The sequence below is a fragment of the Heterocephalus glaber genome, unplaced genomic scaffold (assembly GCF_053883595.1).
Source record: "Heterocephalus glaber isolate CG9 unplaced genomic scaffold, H.glaber_assembly_v1.0 deba00000331, whole genome shotgun sequence".
Classification (NCBI taxonomy): Eukaryota; Metazoa; Chordata; class Mammalia; order Rodentia; family Bathyergidae; genus Heterocephalus; species Heterocephalus glaber.
In genome coordinates this window covers 47,122,240-47,128,239 of record NW_028258142.1, presented here as the reverse complement: position 1 = coordinate 47,128,239, position 6,000 = coordinate 47,122,240, and positions in this window count along the sequence as shown.

Below are 6,000 nucleotides of genomic sequence, written 5' to 3'. Positions count from 1 at the left end.
CCTATTCCTTCATATACATGATAGAGATGTAAGAAGTCAGACCTTGTAGATCAGAGTTGGTGCATGGATAGCTCAAGTAATGTTAACTACTACAAACAAAGGTACCATGCTCTTATTTGATACTTTCATTTCATACTGTACAAAATGCAGTAAACCCTGCAATTTCTACTATTTTTTGTTAAATAAGTAATCAAAGCTAAGGTTTTCTTTTGTCTCTGGTGGGAGTTCCTTATAGAAACTTGGAATGCATTGATGGGTATTTCAACAGAGTGACCAAATTAAGCTCTAGAGCTGAACAGCAGCAGCCTAAATCATATTCTACCTCTTTTGACTGTACCACTTTGAACAAATTATTAAGCTCTTGATGCCTCAGTTTCCTCAGGGACAATTTTTAGGATAATAGTAATATATACATCATTGACTTTGTAATAGGATTGAAAACTAATCTACGTAAAATATTTAACCCCTGGTACTAAGAAATCAAAAATTATTTATCATTGACTATTTCAATACTGAGTGGGGTGTCTGGCCAAGGAAAGGAATGGGACACAGATAGAATCTCAAAGCAAAGAAGGGAGAGTATGGGCTCTTGACATCCCACGTGGTGCCTCTTATATATCAAGCATGTAGTTCTTGACCTTGTCTGAATCATAGTCTTAAAGAATTTAAAAAAATTAAATAAAAAACCCATGTGGTAAAACTCAAATGAAAACTTTTATATGATACAGTGTTTTCAAATATCCCTTTATCCAACTGCTAAATCACTGGGTCCAAAATAAAGTGAACAAATACATTGAAAATTTAGATCTGGCTCAAGTTTTAAAATAAGTTTTATGACTCCATTGCTCTCAATGTCTATAGATTTCTAATGTGAGCAACCCTGGGAACTTCTATGAATATTATTCTGCTGTTTTAGAGTGAAAAATAGTGCTGAGAAGCACCTTTCCTATCAAATGCTGGGATAGGATCTTGTGTTTTGGCCTTTATTTTGTTATATAAGTCTGGCAAGACTTGTTTTTATTTTCTAAAATTAAACCTTGCTGCAAGATTCAAATGGAAATGTGAAAAGGAGAAGCATTCTGGGATTCTAAATTTTATTTGGTATGTATCCTGAAACCTCTTTTCCTACTTACTGTCATGTTTGTGTTTGAGAAAGAGCTTATTCTCATTTTACACATGGACAAACGGATCTAGCCCAGTGGCTGTCAGCACAAGGCCTGCTGCCAACATGCTCCCCAGTGACTTACAGATCCTTCACAAGCATATATTTCTTCACTATCTAAATCGCCCTCCTCTGACTTCAGAGCAGCATGGGCTTCTTCGGGTTAGAGGCATTTAATACATTCTGCTTGAATGACTTTCCTAATGAATTTTTATCATGAAAAAAGAAAAAAAATGCCAAACCTACAGGCAAAGGAAGAGAGAAACCAAAAGATATCCTAGTTTAAATGTCTTGAACAGTACACAGTGTGTCAAAGGATGCATAAGAAAAATTAGGAAAACAGTGGATAATGTATATTTGTGATACACAAAAGGAATAACTTTTGGAAGATCAATGTGAAACAATGGACCAGAGTTGGAGAAAGAAAAGGATTCTGGATTAGAAGACCTTGTTTTTTGTCTTGGCTGGAACAATTAAAGGTCCCCAACCCTGACTCCAGTTTCCCAAAGCAAATAGAATACCTCTGTCTTTTCTGTGGTATAGATCTGATCAACGTAGAAGACCCTGCTTGCTACCCCATAAAGCTCTCAACATTGTCCATGAAAACTTATATTTTTATACACAAATATAATGAACTAATACTTATATATTAAAATAAATATATAAGTATCAGTTCAGTTTTATATATTCTGTTTAGAAATCAGTGAGGTATTGAAAAAGTTTTGGTAAGGTAGTGAAAGGAGAGATAAGAGTATAATATTGCCAAGCTACACCAGGCTTTCCCTTCTGAGCATCCATAACTGTCTAGATATTTAGAATTCATTTCAAATGTCAGCAGAGTTGGCCTTTACTGTCACAACTCTGGCCAATGTTAAGATTAATGAGAAAATGTTGCCTGCTGGAAGAACGGGCCACTGAGCAAGGAACCCTGAACTCAGCTTTTGCTTTCTCCACTGGCAAATTCAGAATTCACAAAGGTCTTTTCCATGGCCAGCTGTTTCTACTTACCTGCCAGGCTTCAGCCTCACCATCTGGACCTGGGCTTGGGAAAACAGCCACCCTGTGGCTGAGTCTCTCGGAACCCCAGAGCAGCTGAGGGACAGGCTGCCATGGGCTGTTGACTTGAGGGTTCAGCAAAAGTAAAACCTGCCCAGACTCTAAAGAGAAAAAAGATTCCCAGCCTATAATTGACTTTGGGAAGAACACCAAATAAATCCTGTGGGGGAAAATTCTTTAAGAAAGACATCCTTTACAAACCTGACACCAAAGGCACAAGTCAAGAATAATACTTTCTATTTAATTCTAAGATCTGATATAAACATCTAGATTTAACCTTTGGTGTTGGCAACATGTACAGCCCAGCTGCATACTAATGAAGAAAAGGAGAATAATTGCTTTAGGCATGGTACAGGCATGCCATCAGACTCCTTCTGGCCAAAGGTCTAGCTCTACTCTGCAGCCTGCATAGAACACATGTGGTAAATCAAATGTCATATTGGCACATCGTCCAAAGGAAGCACACAGCCCAAGTAGAGTTGTCATTTCACCAGTAAAGGAATAAAAACCCAAATGTGTAGAATATGAGTTTATAGTTTCATCTCCAAATAAGTCCCTCTCCCATGCCAGGTCCACTAGAGAAGCTCCGCTGTCCCCATCTCTAGGGTTTAGAGGGAGCCCACCTTCTCTGGGCTTGGGGTAGCAGAAAGCTGTTCATCCTGTGCTTCTGCAGAGAATAGAACATGCGTGCAATAGTAGCTGTTTCTATTGTTAGGAGCCACCTAAGAAAGACCCTTATGACGAAAATTTTCCATAATGTGACAGTTTTAGTTGTCCAGAGTCATGAATACGTGTTTCCCTGGTCGCAGAATTCATTTTGGCAAACAAAGCATTTATTGTTTTTTGGGGAGATATTTTATTTCAAATGTAGCTTTTCCTTTCTTTTATGAACTTGGCTTCCCTTTCTGCCTTCCTTTCATTCTTGCTGTTAGTTGTATATAACAGTGCCATATTGTTTCTTTAAATTTTATTCTTCTTGAGAGTATATGCTCTTATTTTTGATAAGTCCATTTCTCTAGCACATAATGATCACATTTTTAATGGGGAACTTGCACATAACACATCTTCTTTCTTTTCTTTTCTTTTTTTGGTCTCCATTCCCTCCTTTCTCTCCCTGCTCACTCCAGCTCTTTCCCTTCCCTATTTACATAAGTTCATTTTTCATTTTATTCTTCAACTTTAAAAAAAAATCCCTTTTCCCTTCCTTCTCTCCCCCTGCTCTCCATGTCTTGTTTGGAAAAGATCTTCCCAGTTCCTACTTACTTCCTTTTAGCTCCTTATTTACACCGAGTTTCTCATATAAGAGAAACAATGCAAAAGATCATGGTCTTGAAGTGCACCCATTTACCTAAAAATGCCTCACTTTTATCCTTTATTGTGGCAGAGGAGTACTTTATTGGGTATAAATATATTTTCTTTATCCATTCAGATGAAGAAGTACAAACAGACAATAGATATGTGAAAAAATGGTCAACATTGCTGCCATTCAAGAAATCCCAGTTAAAACAATACCGAGATTCCATTTTACTACAGAAAGAATTGCTATATTTAAGAAATCAAGCAATAAAAAATACTAACCAGGCTGAGGGTGGAAAAAGGAACACTTCTCCATTGTTGGTAGGCCTGTAAACTAGTACCATCACTATGGAAATTGTGTGGAGATTTCTCAAAAACTAAAACCAGAAATACCATTTGACTCAGTTATGCCTTTTCTACAGAGGGAAACTAAGAAATATTGTGGAATCTCTGGCCACTAGTACTGGCACTACAATGGAATGCCTTGATTAAATAGAAGATATTTCTTACAGTCAGCTTGATCTAACCAAATCCTGGGAAACAAAGCAGCAGAGAAATCAAAAGTCTCAAGGGAAAAAACTGGTGTCAATCCCACACTTTTAGTAACAGCTTTGGTCTCTATATTCTGTGATTTTGTTATATTATTTTCTTTCATTGTATTACAAATCATCCTGACATTAATCTTTGATATTCTTTCATCCAATGGACTTTAGAAGAAAAAAGTGGTAAATGAGGGATATACAGTTTTAGTATGGAAATAGAGAGTTGTTCTAGCAAAGAAATTAAAGTAAAAAAACTTTACTTTTTAAGCTCAAATCATTATTCTAAATTCAATAGATTTGTTATTGCTAAACCCTCCCTTTCAAAAGATATGCCATCTAACCACATCTAACACTAACTGTATCTTTTAATTCTTCAGAGTAAATGAAACACCACTGGTACTTATCACTGGAAGTTTTATGAATGTAGTTGGATTGCTTACAGAATTTAATTAAGCTTTGGATCCTCTTACATCCCTTTGGGCCTAATGAGTTGGAGCCCTCTCAGACATCTCAGGGAATTTCTTGGGTAGAAACAGATTCTAGGAAATCAATGTGGAGCAATGGGTCCAGAGGTATTTTTTTTATTTCCCCTGAAAGATTTATCTGTACTTTTATCATATTTGTTTATTACATTTAACTTGAATGAGAGAAATTCCAGGAAAATCCCATTAAAATAATATCCAAAAGATGATACCCTTTATAGTTCATGCAAAAGAAAAAGAGCAGGTGCAGCAACTAAAAAGTATTTGTAAAATGGGAGTTTTGCTAAGTTAGGCTGTTTCTTGCAAGTGAATGGACAAATACAACTGGGTACAGAGAAATATCAAAAAAAAATTTTAAAAGGAAATCAAATTAAGGCACTGCAGAAGTAACATAATGTTTCCCTAGAGATACCAATGTGCTAATTATCAGAATCTGTGAAGATATTTTGTTAAATATGAAATTAAGGCATTAAGATTATAGGTAGAATTAAGGTTACTAATTAGCTGACCTTAATAGAAAGAGATTACCCTGTGTTATCCAGGTGGTCCCACTGTGCTCACAAAAATCCCTAAATGTTTTGGAAAAGAAAGCAGATGTCAAAGTTTCAAAGATGCCTCTGTTGTGTTCTTGGTTTTGAAGGTGGAAGAAGTTCCCACCAGCAGAGGAATGCAGATTGGCTCTAGGAGCTGGATTCTCTTGGGGACCTCCAGAGAGAAATCAGGCCCTGCTACACCCTGCTTTTTGTTCAGTGAAACTTTCTAACTTTCACAGCTGTGATAATTGTATTTTGTTTGTGTATATGGGTTACAATAGCAATAGAAAACAAATACAGACACATACATCTGATATAATACTACTCAATCATTAAAAATAATTTAAGAGCACTAAACGATGTAGAAAATATTTATGCTATACAGTTAAGTTAGAAAAGCAAATGATAAAACACATAAACACAGTAAAATCCAACATAAAAGTAATTATATTTTAGATAATATTGGAATATATACTATAAAATGTTCTGTGCGGAATCTTGGATTATTTTTATTTTTATTTTTGTTTCCTGATTTTCTTTTGTAATCAGAAAAAAATATATAAATGCCAAGTGTGATTGACATTAAAACAGAAAATAGATTGCTATATCAACAGTACTTTATGCCCTTCAAAACATTTTAATAAATGAGCTTCTGTAGGTTAGTTTATACTCAGTTCTTACTTTAGCAAATTTCTGCACCCCAAACCTCCCGTAGAAGATAAACAACATGTTAATGTTTATCTGCTTTAGTTTTGGAATGTTTTTCTTTGAGCTATATCTTGAAACCCAGTCCATTTGAACTCAGAAAATATTTTTGACATATAAAGATCAGTCTGAATGATATCTGCATTCATGGTGTCAAGATTAATGATAAGGTTTATCTTTATAGGTTTAACAACTAGATAATCCCTTTTTAATCTCTCCTTACA